Here is a 16,294-nt window from a genome sequence, read left to right as displayed (position 1 = left end):
GTGACTCTACTTTGTGTACAACCAGAGATATGAAAAATTGTGCTCTATATGTGTAATATGAATTGTAATGCATTCTGTTGTCATATATAACAAATTAAAATTTTAAAAAATAGTTGGCTATAAGCCCCTTATGAAAATATTACTGTGTAAAAATATTAGAAGAAATATATGTCTTTTGATTTTAAAATATGATTATGGGTTCTTTTTGCTCTTTTTATTAATATAATATCAATATGTTAAGATTAGTATAATGACACTAATTAACATAAAGTAATGAACCTTTGAGTTTTCTATTCCAAGAAACTCACTAAACTCATTGGCAAATATTGTATGTTCAAAATTACATTTTATACATTAATTTAAAATCATTAATTTATCATTTGTAGCAGCAACATTCAAATATACTAACCCCACTAACCCAAGTTATCCGCTAACAATCACTTATACATTTTTTATCCTTCAGAAGGTCAATAGAAATAGATTTTATATTTAAAGAACATATCTTTGTGATATCTTTGAATTAATTTTATTTAGTTCTTCATGAATATGAAACATTTTGATTTACAGATAATAGTATAAATTCTACCTCAAGCCTAGTACTAAAATTAAGCAGATATTAACATTTGGGTATTTTTTTTCAGATCTTACTGTTTTCCTTTGAAAAGAAATAAACCATATCAGGTATATCCAAAGCTTCATCTCTCTTTTTCTTCCCTTTATCTCTAGAATTAATGACTACCCCATAATCAGGGTTGCCTATTTCCATGTATATTTTTATGCTTTAGACTTTTATGTGTGTTTGAGTATGTGCAAATTTCATGTGATATATGTTGTGTAGTATTACTCCGTGTACTATAACATATATACTATGCATAAATATTTGATATATTTTTAAATTATACACAAATGTGTTAGATATAAACCAGATAGACATGCATAACTGTATACATTAGTATCATCTATGTTTTAAGCTTTTACAAAAAAAGGTTTCTTATTATCTTCTTTTATGGCTTGTTTACTCAATCATTTTTGTCTTGGGTATTGATTTTTATTCACAAAACTCTAGTTCTTTAATTTTATATGATGTAAGGAGTTTCCCCATGTATAAACATCATATACATCCCCCCCCCAAAAATTCAATAACTGTCTTTGATCCCATTCCCTCCTCCAAGATGAGAGTTCGTGCTCTACATTTCTTCAATTCTCAATGCATACCTCTCAGCAATTACCATATTGTATTATAGTTGTTGTATCCTTGTCTATCTAAACTCCTTAAGGACAGAAAATGGGTCTTGCTCTTGTTTGAATATTCTGTACCTGCCACAGAGCCTAAAGCAGTTAGGTGTAAAATAAAAATCTGTTGAGTGAATGAATAAGTATTCATTCAGAGGCTGGATTGGTCATGGAAAGTCCTCAGTGCCATTTCATTTTGTTCATTCTGTGTGCCTGGCAATGCACTGGGAAATGGGAGGAAATGACATCCAGAGCTCTAAAATGTAAAATGGCTGAGAGGACAGAGTTAATGGCATTCACTCTAAAAACAACAACCAACCAACCAACAAACAAAAACCCTTTACTCTAGTCCATTCATTTACAAAGCCTCAACATAAATCTAACTTCCTCCAGATAGATTTCCTTCAGATCTTTGGTTTAAATTTCTCTTAATTTAATCTGAGGTCTTGTAGTACTATCCAAACATTTATGCATCTACTTTCATTCTGTTTACATTATTAGGCAATTATTTAAATTGGCTTTGTATTCTCTCTCCAATGAGAGCGCACATGATTTGAGAATGTAACCCCTTTTTCCTAATGATTTATAATTTTTGTTTCCCACCCCAACATTGAACAAAATGGTTGGTATTTAATAATTAAATCTGGCTGTTCCCTCCTCAATTACTAGAGATTTGCTTAGGTTTTATTTGAATTAGGAGGATGAACTTGAAAAATCTCAAGACAATATGGTTTGGATATTATACCTAGGTAAATTAGAGTCGAGAATTTTAGTCAATCATAATGACGCCTAGAGCTTTTGAACCCAGGCTTGTCAAGTAGTTGGCCTAATGTTATATAAGGTCTGATCTTGTAGGCTGAGCTAGAGTCAAGGTCAACCTAGAGAAAGGAAAGAGACTGATATATTATAGTAATGCCCATATATTTACTTCATCAGAGTTTCCCTGAGTGCTTTGCTACACCCCACTCAAAAATGGGATGAAATCTTTAATATCTACTTTCTTAGGCACCAGAATCAAGCAAAGGAGAGAGAAATAATTCTTTGATGTACCATTATATTTCACTGATTAACAAGATCTCACTGGAACAGTCCTGAGAGAGGAGAGAGGAGGATATGGAAAGGGGGAAGGAGGGAGAGAAGAACTTTTGGCCTTAAAATGGGAGAGCTACCTCCAGAAGAAACTTATCCATGATTGCCAAAGTAGCAAAACTAAAAATGAAGGGAGAAAGATTCATGTTCTGGATCCTCTCAAATTGAGCAGATAGGAAACTTTTCTTTAGAATAATCACATTGTTCATATTATACTTGGTACTGAATGTTCCATTTGTCTGTGTAATGAAGGTCAGTGTTTCTCTCCCACACCCAAAAATGTGTAGGAGTGGCCATGAATGCCCAGGCATTTAAAAAAAATTTTTTGTCCCACTTTTTTTTATGTTGCTGCTCCCAGGCCTTCAAGCTTTTCTGACTTCAAGTAAACTCAGTATGTTCGAGAACCATGAATTGGTGTCTGATCTGCTTTGTATTGGAGTCTTGGCAAACATCTCACCTCCAGATGGAATTCATTTATTCTTCCACTGGTTTTCCTCAGCATATAACCTACACCCCTTTTAGTGCTTGGCTTCCTTCTGCCTTTATTGAGTTAGTTGTTTTCCTATCAGTCATGACTTGAATCCCTCCTGATTTAAAGAGTCATATTAGTCATCTTTCATGTCTTGGTCTATCTTTTCCCAACAGGCGTTAGCATTGCTACAGGGTTGCTGTGTGGTCTTAAACAATTAATTTAACTTTTCTGAGCCTGATTCCTATAATCTGTAATAATGGATTATTATGATACTTAAGTGACATACTTTATATTAATTGTAATTATCACCTACCTTGTAAGGATATTATGAGATAATTTATAAAAATTTATTTTTAAAAGCAGAAATTCTATTGGCACTTAATGTAAGATGCTATCAAACAATAATAGTTACATATATAGGGTGCCAGGGACAGTGCTAAGTGCTTTATATGTGCGATTTTGTTTAATCCTCTCAGTAACCTTGGGAGGTTAGAACTATATAGATGAGAGAACTGAGTCACAAAAAGGTTAAGTAACTTTTTCAAGTTCACACAGCTATTAAGTGAGCTAAGATTCAAAACAAAGCAGTATGGCTGGGCCCAAAGTTCCCACTCTGAACCACTACACTATGCTATACTATAACTGAATTTGGATTTACAAACTAGGTCCATTGATTAATTGTTATGTGACCTTATGCAAAGCTGAAAATTTCTATATGTAATCTCAATCATTTATAAAATTGAGGATAAACCTAATACCTACGTTGTAGTTTCGTTTATCCAACAAATATTTGTTGAGCTTCTACCATATGCTATATGTGGAGAGGACTACAATATTATGATAGTTATATTCACATAATGCACTTGCTACATTTTCAGGCACATATTTAATGGTCAGTGTAAATTATTTTAATTAATAATAGTAAGCCAATAATCTCTCAGCCATATTTCCTACTTGGCTAGAGATTATGTATATGTCATCACCATGTAGCTGTTTTATATGGTATTTGAAATATTTCTGTGTCACCAATCTAAAGGATATTGTCCTGCTATTTTAGCAAAAAAAAAAAAAAAAGAAGAAATAAAAAACAAGAAGACAAGTATCTCTTAGGACTAAATAGAGAAAATGCCTTGAAGTGGATCTATTACATGGTAAAGGCCAGGTCAGGATGTGAAACATTCTTCCTACCAAGGAGCTTGAAGCAAATATGGTAGATGTGAGGATACCGAGGTAGTCAACTATCATGCTTTCAGGAACTGTATGGTGAGGTCATCTTGGGAAACAAAAATGGGCCCTGCATTACTTTTCTGTAGCATGTTAAAGAGCCCAGCAATCACATTTCAGAGTCAATAGAGAAATGAATGGCCTGTGGTGCTCTTCTGTGCTGGCCTATGGCACCCTTGGGGTATGAACTTGATTTAAACCCACATTGTAAGAGTCAAAAGTATTTGCTAGGTCTCATAAGAGACTTTACCTTTCTAGATTGCTTATAATCAAATTAGATGATACATATGAAATCATTTTGAAACATTATACACAAGCATGTACACATACACACAATGACGAGTTTCACACATCATTCACAGAGAATGCTCAGTGTAAGAACCAGATGTGGAAAATGCTTTCATCTCCATTTCTGAAGTTGCTCTGCATCTTCTTTTTCTTAATGTAACTTCCTGTCCTGCTAAGTTCCTCTTCTCCCCATTTCAGTTCCTAATAAGAATAATAGCAATGATGACTAACATGTAGTGAATGATTTAAATATTTTACACGTAACAATTCATTTGGTGGAACATGCCTGTAATCCCAGCAATTTACGAGGCCGAGGGAGGAGGATTGCAAGTTCATGGCCAGTCTCAGCAATTTAGCAAGGCCCCAAGTAACTTAGCAAGACCCTCTCTAGAAAAAAAAAAAAAAAAGAGGGCTGGGGAAAGCAACCCTGGGTTCAATCCCAAGTACCAAAGAAAACAAAACAATTCTATGAGTTACATACTATTGTCATTCCTATGACATTGAAGAAGCTGAGGGACAGAGGGCTTAAATAACTTATACAAGGTCATACACCTAGTAAATTTTAGGGTCAGGCATCTATGAAGTTTAGCTCCAGAGCCCTCACTCTTTGCTACCCTGCTAGACTGTTAAACTGTGTGGCAATGCTTGCCATGGGCTTACGTACACATTTGCTTTGCTAAAACCTTTCTCACAGCAGTCAGCAGTTTTCCTCTTCACCTTTCACAATTTAATTAATGAAGCCAGAGTCATATTTTTATAAAACCAACTCCAACATAAAATGTAATATATGTGAATCAGTTATGAGAAATAGCAAATTTACCAATGGATACAATTCTTATTACAAAACTTTATTTTGTAGCAATTATCTGAAGGAAAATAATAATTTAGCAATTCTGCACAATATTAACTAAGCAGTTAGCTATCTTGAGACCAGAAACATATCTATTCAAGAAATTAGGTCAAAAATCTCAGCTGTTTATTTCCTGCCAGTTATTTGGTATAAGATAACATTCAAGTTGCTACTTGCTGAAGAGTAAGGCACAAAGTTGGCAAAATCAGCTTTAATAATGGCATTATAAAAAGAGGTCTTGAAATGTCTCCAAAATGCTTTTCTAAAGTATCAGAATGGAATGGTGAAAAAACTAGGACTTGAAAGAAACCGTGGGAATGAACTAATTTGTGCAGCTAGGCCTGGAGAGGTTAAATGACTTGTCCCAGGTTGTCCAAGTAGTTAATGGCCAAGCAGTGTCTAGAATTCAGGCATTTGGGTTGGCATGCATGATACACTTCCCTCAGCATGGCCTCTCCTCCTGAACTACCACAAACAGATTGCTGTCATGCATACAGTGATGTGAGACTCCTTCCAGTTGCAAAACCTTGTATTAGCTTCCTTAATAAAGACACTACCATTCTTTCCGGAATCATATACTTCATTTTATATTTACATATATAGATTACATACATCATGCTAGCTTAATTTAAAAACAGCTCTAAGGGTTTGACTGCTGTGACTTAGATCCTGAAGGACTGACAAGCCCACCCTCTATTTATGTGAAATAGTAACAGAAGCAATCTCATTGATGCTGTCCTATGTTATTTTAGGATAAGAAGCTTCAACTTCTAAAAGTGGGCCTTCTTTCCACCAAAGTGATGATTAAAAGTAGCTTATTATCTTTTTAGGATGGTCGAGAAAGTATTTTACCATCAAAGTATTTTAGCATCAGAAGAACCATAGAATCAAGGAAATTTTTGCCTTAAATGGTAGTTCTCTTAAGGAAAATAATTCCCCTTCCTTTTATTGGTTTCTTTTAGAGTAATATTTTTTTTATTTGTGTCATCTAGATATTTTTTGTTTTTCCTAAGTTCATTACCAAATGATTTGTGTCTATTCAAAACACTTTGTTGCCTAAGAAAAAAGCTCTGTACTACTCAGGAACTCACTGGACCTGTTAGCAGCCAGACCCTATAATGTTTGGTATGTTGGGTCCCCTTGGTAATTGCAATCTAGCAGCATTGACATTGCCTGAGGAGCTATTAGAAATGCAACTCTTGGGCCTGGATCAGAATCTGCCTCTCAGATTTCTTGGAAAGCTGGGAATGGAACCACCATTTGACCCAGCTATTCCCCTTCTCGGTCTATTCCCTAAAGACCTAATAAGAGCATGCTACAGGGACACTGCTACATCGATGTTCATAGCAGCACAATTCACGATAGCAAGATTGTGGAATCAGCCTAGATGCCCTTCAATAGGATAAAAAAAATGTGGCATTTATACACAATGGAGTATTACTCTGCATTTAAAAATGACAAAATCATAGAATTTGGAGGGAAATGGATGGCATTAGAGCAGATTATGCTAAGTGAAGCTAGTCAATCTTTAAAAAACAAATACCAAATGACCCCTTTGATATAAGGGGAGTAAACAAGGACAGGGTAGGGACGAAGAGCTTGAGAAGAAGATGTACATTAAACAGGGATGAGAGGTGGGAGGGAAAGGGAGTGAGAAGGGAAATCGCATGGAAATGGAAGGCGATCCTCAGGGTTATACATAAGGACATATAAGAGGAAAGGAGGGGTAAGACAAGATAATACAAATCGAAGAAATGATTTACAGTAGAAGGGGTAGAGAGAAAAAAGGGGAGGGGAGGGGAGGGGAGGGGAGGAGGGATAGTAGAGAATAGGACAGACAGCAGAATACATCAGACACTAGAAAGGCAATTTGTCAATCAATGGAAGGGTAACTGATGTGATTCAGCAATCTGTATATGGGGTATAATTGGGAGTTCATAACCCACTTGAATCAAATTGTGAAATATGATGTATTAAGAACTATGTAATGTTTTGAACGACCAACAATAAAAAAAAAAAAGATTTCATCTCACTCCAGTCAGAATGGCAGTAATCAAAATACAAGCAACAATAAGTGTTGGCGAGGATGTGGGGGGAAGGTACACTCATACATTGATGGTGGGACTGCAAATTGGTGCAACCAATCTGGAAAGCAGTATGGAGATTCCTCAGAAAATTTGGAATGGAAAAACCATTTGACCCAGCTATCCCACTCCTTTGTCCATACCCAAAGGACTTAAAATCAGCATACTACAGTGACACAGCCACGTCAATGTTTATAGAAGTTCAATTCACAATAGCTAAACTGTGGAAGCAACCTAGATGCCCTTCAATAGATGAGTGGATAAAGAAACTGTGGTATATATACACAATGGAATATTATGCATCATTAAAAGAGAATACAATCATGGCATTTGTAGGTAAATGGATGGAGTTGGAGAATATCATGCTAAGTGAAGTTAGCCAATCCCAAAAAACCAAAGGCAGAAAGTTCTCTCAGATAAGTGGATGATGATCCATAATGGAGGTGGGGCATGGGAAAAATGGAGGAACTGTGATTGGGCAAAGGGGAGGGAGAGGAGGGTGCATGGGGACAGGAAAGATGGTGAAATGAGAGGGACATCATTACCCCAGGCACATGTGTGACTACACCTGTGGTGTGATGCTACATTGTGTACAACCAGAGAAACGTACAATTGTGTACAATGAATCAAAATGCATTCTGCTGTCATATATATCTAATTAAAATAAATTAATAAAAAACAAAAACAAAAACAAAAAAAAAGAATCTGCCTCTCAACAAGCTCCCACCTATTCAGATATGATTTTGTGTGCCATCCTGGATATCTTTGTGTGAGCACCTCCTCCATAGTCTAAGTACGGCAGACTGCTGCACCCCACCCCGTGTAAATACCTCAAGTTAAAAACAAGAAGTTTTGGATTATGTGGGGAAATCACTTGGTTGATTTTGTTTGATAGTTATTAAGTACAGAAACTTGAATTGGAAGAAAGCTTAGAAATCATCAAATTCAACCATCATCACTACTGTGAATTTAATAAAATGGTCATTTTTTTTCTAAGAAGGTGAAGTTGTGTTCAAGATACTCTGTTCAAGAAAGTAAAAGCATTTGATTAATCTAAGAAAGGCAGCCATAAAAATTGGAGAAGATTACATGTATTTTTATTTTTTTGGTACTGAGGATTAAACCCAGAGGCATTTTACCACTGAGCCATATCCCCAGTCATTTTTATTTTTTTTTATTTTGAGACAAAGTCTTGCTAAGTTACTGAGAGTGGCCTCAAACTTGCAATCCTCCTGAATCTGCCTCCCAATTCACTGGAATTACAGATGTTTACCACTGTGACCAGTTTACATATTATTAAAACAGTTTAGTAGTTAAAGAAATAAGTTTCTGATACTGTGAAAGCTTATTGATATGAAATATCTGTGCCATGATGACATGCCCTAGAGAGATTTTTAACTTAAACTCATATTCCCACATCCTAGGCTTTATATCTGCCAAAAGTTGCTGTTTTGTGCAATAATCATTTTAGTGTGACTTTCCACAAACTCAAACATTGCTATTATTTATTAAACTAAAATTTCCATTAATAAATTGGGGAGAAGGGATGAGTCTCCCTGACAAAAAAATCCCACCCTTTCCTCCTTCAGGTTGGTCTTAATGACTCACTTCCAAGAAAGAACATGAAAAGGAAAAAACACTAACTTTACAGTCAAGAAATCTGGGAAGCAATACCTTAACTAAATAATCAGGGTTACTTTCATTAGTCATGCAAGGATATTATACGCTCCTGGTATGATGTGGTGAACTAGGAGCTTTATTTCTGCAGTATTCTTTCCCCAAACCTACAATGGCAGCCTAATTATGAGAATAACATAAAACAAACCCAGTTTGAAGGACAGTGCAAAATACATGACTAGTATTCCTTAAAACTGTCAAGGTCTTGAAAAACAAAGACAAAGAGATTGTCACAGAGCAGAGGAGATGAGAGGAAGACATTATAACCAAAGGTAATATGGAATCCCAGATTGGAGTCCAGAACAGAAAAGGTACATTGGTGGCAGAACTAGTAAAATTAAGTAAAGTTTATAGTTTAGTTAATAATAAAATTTAAAATGCTGTTTCCTTAGCTTTGACCAATTTACCATGGTCATGTAGGATGATAACATTAAAGGAAACTGAAACAGGTTGACAAGTATACAAGAACTCTCTGTACTATCTTTGTAACATAACTGTAAATCCAAAAACTTCAATAGAAAATAATTTTAATATTAAAGTACAGATAGGTGTCTTCATCATCATCATCATCAATCATCATCATGTCTTTCACAAGTTTAGAAGGCAGATTTGTGCAAAATGCCTACTTAAGACGTCCACATTTAATACCATTTTGCTAAGTCTGGGAGTTGAAGGTTTTCAGATTTGAATTACCAGAGTGTAAAATCAAAGTCCAGTTTTCCGAAGTCCACATAACTCTTGAAAAGAGAACTGCTCTGAGAATCTCATTAGTGTTTGATGAATTTGAATGGGCCATTTTGCCTTCCTGGGCCATGGTTATTCCAGCTACAAAACCAAGTCCATTCCAGTTCTTAAATTATAAAAATATGCCTTTCTCAGATGTTTTAAATATTGTTTTACAGCATGATATCTATTCTAAGGACAAAATAAAAATTTGATGAGGTAATTAGCTCCACAAACACATATAAAGCAGCAATCTTTGTACTAGGCACAGTAGTGATAGCCCTTGCTCTTCAGAGGTCTCAGCTTGATGAAAGAGACATATCCATAAACAGCCTGTTCAGCTATGTGATAAGTGCTATAAAAGAGCTATTAATGAGGTGCACTGGTGCACAAGAAAATATCACTTCACTCCTCCAGTAGAGGTTAGAGAAGCATTGAACAGAAGAAACTAGAAATACGTGAAATAGGCTGGATGCAGTGGCACAGGCCTGTAATCCCAGTGGCTTGGGAGGCTGAGACAGGAGGATTGCAAGTTCAAAGCCAGCCTCAGCAAAAAGCGAAGTGCTAAGCAACTCAGTGAGACCCTATCTCTAAAAAAAATATACAAAATAGGGCTGGGGATGTGTCTCAGTAGTTAAGTGTCCCTGAGTTCAATCCTGATACCCAAAAGAAAAAAAAAAAAAAGAAAGAAAAAAAAAGGAAGAAAGAAAAAGAAAAAAGAAAGAAAGAAATAGTACTGTTTGATTTAACCAGAGTCAGTGAGGAATCAGTGCCATAAATATTTATCTTAATTGGTTGCGTATGAAACTTTGGTAATTATTGTATTTTTCCAGCAATAAATTGGCTGCCAAGTCAGAAATTTGATTGCTACCAAGATGAGCCAGAAAAGCATAGTGTTTCATGTTGCAGACACACTCTTATGGGAATGTTGGTATGCATGAAATCTGTCCCCTGAGGTGAGTTAACTGCTGACACATGAACAACATAGCTTTATAGAAAAGGCAGTCTGTTGGCTATCATAGTCTGTGATTTCTAAATCAGGCCTTCCTTGAAAACAAACAAACAAAACAAAAACAAAAAACCTCACACTTCTCAGACTATACCATTTCCATTTTATGGTATATCTGGCCTAGGCTTTGCCATATGCAGTCTTGGTTATTTGTTTTGTTTTTAAATTTTGAATAACATGGTAGTAAAGAGAATTTAGGGCTCCCAAGCAAAAGTTTAAAATTTTCTTCTATTCTGGCCCTAATCTGGAAAAGGTGGCTGAAAAAATTCTAGGGCAGTAGTTTGGGCTTTAAGAATGAAATGAGGATCAAAATCTAGGGACAGTTGTCCTCCCACCACTATGGTGTCCAAATAATATTTCCTACAAATCTAAGAATTGTTTGTGGGTAGAGGCATCTTTATAAATTTACCAATTTTGAGTAATTCTATTTGATCGAGACTTTCTTTAACAGATAGAACATTACTGTGGTAAAAATTTAAGTGATCACAGATGCAGGGGATAAATAATTTCCATTGGAATGTTGCCCAAGACAAGTAGGACTATTAAAGAGTGGTGTTGAACACTAGCAAATGTTGATTCTCCGTTTCCCATGACCCAACAAGAGAAGTGCCTTTTGTTGGGAAATTTTGAAAAATTCCTCATCAGCTACAAGTGAGATAGACAAGAGGGAAACAGCAAGCACTGATCTAAGCAGACCCTGCAAAGGGTATAACAGAGAGACAGACAGAAGTGCCTTCCCACGCTAATCTCCCTTTCCTACCAGATCAGTGTGAACATAAGAGGAGCCAGGTGTCTGTGGGAGGTTTTCTCCCAGAGCGGTGTCTACAGTTTTCTTGGGGGCAGAGTTGCAAGGGAAAATAACTGTGACAACAAAAGCTCTTTCTAAACAGACACAAGACCCTTTGCTTTCAAAAAAGTTAGCATTTAGTTATTTTTTTTCTTTCTGATTATAAATGTAATAATTATCATACAGAAAAGTATACAAGTTGCATAAGATTTTTTTTAAAAAAGAATGTAAAGATTATACCCATTACATCTCTATCCAAAGATAAACACTGTTATTGAAATTTTGGTGAATTTCTTCCCAGGATTTTATTTGCATGTGTATTTGACATGTTTGAGAGACCACTGTATATACAATTTCCCATGCTATTCTTTTTATCTTAATACCATAAGAATTTTCCTAGGTTTTTTAAAAACATGTTTGTAAACATTCTTTTTAGCAGCTGTGTGTTCCATCCTATGATGAAATTTAAATATTCTAAATCCTAAATTTATTCATTCACTTGAGAAATATTAAGAAAAATTTATTTATTCATCTAAGAGCCAAGAACTTTGTCAAACACTGAATATATTGTAATTTTTAAAATTGTTGTCAATTAAACAGATTGGTCAATCTGTTTCTTATTTTATAGCATTTTTTAAAGATGTAGAGCAGAAATGAAAAATAGTAAGTCATATTGGAAAAGGTGGCTGAAAAATTCTAGTTTGGGCTTTAAGAATGAATGGGAGACAAAAGCTAGGGACAGTGGTCCTCCCACCACTGTGGTGTCCAAATAATATTTCCTGCAAATCCAGGAATTGTTTGTGGGTAGAGCCATCTCTGTGGCACTGATTGTATGAAACATAATAATAGAGATTAACTAATTTCCATATGGTTTCTGGAATTGTACAATTCACCTTCCTCACTCTTAAGCTCTGTCTAGATCTGACTCACCTTCCCTCGCCAGCACTACCAGTGCCAGGGAGTTGGATTAAGAAAAGGAAGTGTGCCAACTTAGGGAGAGACTTGGGGCACAGCTTCTTCACCAGGGTGAATGAAGCTATTTTAGCTCCTGCTAAAAGTCTTATGGTTGAACTCAAGTGGGGTGAATATGTAGTGTATTTCCAAAGAACTATCCCAATGGAACAGACCCTTCTGGAACATTCTTCTTCTTCCCTTATTTGACTGCAGTGCAATGATTTGACTACCCATGCTTAAATATCTTTTCTTACTTCATAGAGTTTTCAATAGAACACCCAGGCCATTCCTGAGTTTGCTCAGAGCCCCCACACTATGTTCTGTCCTCTATCTTTAGCATTCAGTTATAACCTACATAAGTTCAGTTTATCAAAGTACAGTATTATCCTAAGAAAGAGAATTATTTGATAAATAGCTCCTGTAAGAAAAACTCAAAGATATCCTGAAAGATAAACAGTAGCATGTGACACAGCATGAAGCTTACAAGAGAGGATCTAATATTGGGAGTAGCTGGACTATATATATATATATATATATATATATATATATATATATATACACACACACACACACACACACATACCATGCAACAAATATTCCTCAAGAGAATTTGTGGGGGTATAAGTGGCATAGAAGTTAAGGGCACAGGCTTTTTGTATTTTGGCTCTATCGGCCACTTAGCGCATTTTTGGCTTTAACAACTTATTTAAACTCTGAAGGCAGTTTCTTCATCTAAACAAGAATACCTCATAGATGAATAAATATAACATTTGGGAAGTTATGTTAGTCAGTTAGTGGCGGATGGAAAATTGCTCAGCTCATGGCAACTGGAAAGCAGTAGGGCGGGGGAGCAGGGGACACAAAATAACTTCACAGGGCATATTGGTAACCTACTTGCTCTGACCATGCCCCACTACCTACAGTTTCCACCACCTCCTTGTAGTCCATTCAATTATCAATGGATCAGTCCCCGGATGAAGTTAGAGCCCCCATGATCCAATCACTTCCCAATGTTCTCTGAGCATTTATTGATTGGGGAGCAAACCTTCAATACATGATCCTTTGAAGGACTTTCTAGATCCCAAGCATAACAGAAATCCTTATCTGCACATTGAAAGTGCCCAGTAAATCACAGCAAGTGCAGACCCTCTTTAATTTGTGATGGGGTTACATTCTGACAAAGTTGAAAGTGCTGTAAGTAAAAAATGCGTGTAATACATCTAACCTCCCAAGCATCATAGCGTATCTGCAGTATCCTGTCAAGGTCAGTTGTTTCCTCTGTGGATTCTGTGGGTGATAGGGAGTTGTGGCTTGCTGCCACTGCCCAGCACACCCAAGCATATCAGACTGTATATCACTAGGGAAAGAAAAGATCACGATTCAGAATTTGAAGTACAGTTTCTATGGGTATGCCTATTGTTTTCATACCATTATAAAATCAAAGATTGGTAAACTAAACCACTCACAGTCAGGGATTGTCCATCATTAAGTACAGTGAAAGTGTACTTAATTATGGTAAAAAAAAAAAAAAAATTGAGACCCAGCTGTGCTCCTGCTGTTAGACTTGCGGTTGTGACGTCTCTCACGGTGAAGGCCCACCTTTGGGGCAAGGAGGGAGCAGAGCGCGAGATCCTCCGTTTCTGCTTCTGTTTCAGCCCTGAGCTCCAGGCGGATGCCAAGGCCACTGCTGGCCCAGGCCCCTGCGAGCGGCTACTGAGCCGGGTGGCCGCCTTGTTCCCCTGCACTGCGTCCTGGCGGCTTCCAGACGCACTACCGCGATGAGGATGGAGACTTGGTTGCATTTTCCAGTGATGGGGAGCTGACAATGGCCATGTCCTACGTGAAGGATGACATCTTTCGCATCTATATTAAAAAGAAGAAGGAGTGTTGGCGAAACCACCGTGCCCGTGTGCTCAGGAGGCACCCACAGCATGTGCACCCCAATGTGATCCGTGATGGTTGCAATGGGCCTGCCGTAGGAACTCGCTGTAAGTGCAGTGTGTGCCCGGACTACGACCTGTGTGGTGTCTATGAGGGGAAGGGCATGCACAGGGAGCACAGGGAACTCCTGTTCCCCAGCCTCTTTGGGCACCATTCTGGGGGCTTCTTTCACAGCCACTGGCTGCGGAAGTTGAAACACGGGCATTTCCAGTGGCCAGGCTGGGAGATGGGTCCACCAAGAAACTGGAGCCCACGTCCTCCTTGAGCGGGAGATACCCGCCCCCACCCCACAGCAGAATCAACTTCTGGTCCATGGGAGGATCCCAGTGTGAATTTCCTCAAGAATGTAGGGGAGAGCATGGCAGCTGCCCTCGGCCCTCTGAGTATTGAAGTTGATGTTGATGTGGAACATGCAGGGAAAAGAAGCCGCCTGACACCTGTCTCCCCAGAAAGTTCCAGCACAGAAGATAAGTGTAGTTCTCAGCCAAGCAGCTGCTCTTCCAAACCCAGCAAACAAGATGGGAATGGTGAGAGTATGGCACAGTCACTGGCAGAGCAAATGAAAACGATAGCCCTGGAGTTGCTGGGGCGCCTGAGGAACAGATGGAGTCTGATAACTATTCTGCAGGAAACAAGGACTGGACTTGTTTGTCTTCAAAAGAAGTGGACCCATCTACAGGTGAACTGCAGTCTCTACAGATGCCAGAATCAGAAGGGCCAAGCTCTCTGAACCCTTCCCAGGAAGGATCCACAGGGATGTAGGAAGCTGCTTTGTACCCACATCTTCCACCCGAGGCTGACCCCCCCCACCCCCTGCTGACTGAGTCACTCTCCCAGATGCTGTCCATGGAGTTCTCGAATGAAGGCAGCTGGCTCACCAGGCTTCTACAAACCCAACATTACAACATTGGGGCTGCTCTGGTTACTATCAAGTATTCAAAACACCCACCGCCATTGTGACAACATTTGTGTCTATCCCATACTCCTTTTTTGTCTCATAGTTGCTTTGAGTTAGCAGGGCCTCTGAAAGGGCCAGTTTCTCAGCATTCTTCTTCCAGAATCTATGGGTGGGGATGCGTGAAGTCATTCAGGGCAGTGGGACAAGTAACATGAAGGGAGAGTTCCAAGTGTGTGAGAAGTACCAGTTCCCCTGTCCAAGGCCTTGCCCTGGCTGGGGAGGGCAAGGACATGCCTGCATACTCCTCTCCCTGCCATCACACCAGCAGTCCAGAATATGTCTTGCTTAATGGCTTTCTGCTTTTTTTTTTATTATTATTATTGGTTGTTCACAACATTACAAAGCTCTTGACATATCATATTTCATACATTAGATTCAAGTGGGTTATGAACTCCCAATTTTTACCCCAAATGCAGATTCCAGAATCACATCGGTTACACATCCACATTTTTACATAATGCCATATTAGTGACTGTTGTATTCTGCTACCTTTCCTATCCTCTACTATTCCCCCTCCCCTCCCCTCCCATCTTCTCTCTCTACCCCATCTACTGTAATTCATTTATCTCCTTGTTTATTTTCCCATTCCTCTCACAACCTCTTATATGTAATTTTGTATAGCAATAAGGGTCTCCCTTCATTTCCATGCAATTTCCCTTTTCTCTCCCTTTCCCTCCCATCTCATGTCTCTGTTTAATGTTAATCTTTTCTTCCTGCTCTTCCTCCCTGCTATGTTCTTAGTTGCTCTCATTATATCAAAGAAGACATTTGGTATTTGTTTTTTAGGGATTGGCTAGCTTCACTAAGCATAATCTGCTCTAGTGCCATCCATTTCCCTGCAAATTCCATGATTTTGTCATTTTTTAGTGCTGTGTAATACTCCATGGTGTATGGTGTATAAATGCCACATTTTTTTTTATCCATTCATCTATTGAAGGGCATCTGGGTTGGTTCCACAGTCTAGCTATTGTGAATTTTGTTGCTATGAACATCGATGTGGCAGTA

At 37.8% G+C, this 16,294-nt stretch overlaps 1 pseudogene; it reads left to right on the top strand.

The window, feature by feature from the left end:
- Nucleotides 1-13,968: 13,968 nt before the first annotated feature.
- On the top strand, nucleotides 13,969-15,291 carry LOC113185906 (sequestosome-1 pseudogene; annotated as a pseudogene).
- The last annotated feature ends 1,003 nt before the right edge of the window (nucleotides 15,292-16,294 follow it).

The sequence above is a fragment of the Urocitellus parryii genome, chromosome 6 (assembly GCF_045843805.1).
Source record: "Urocitellus parryii isolate mUroPar1 chromosome 6, mUroPar1.hap1, whole genome shotgun sequence".
NCBI lineage: Eukaryota > Metazoa > Chordata > Mammalia > Rodentia > Sciuridae > Urocitellus > Urocitellus parryii.
The sequence above is the reverse complement of the archived record's forward strand: the minus strand, read 5'-3'. Positions and strand labels throughout refer to the sequence as shown.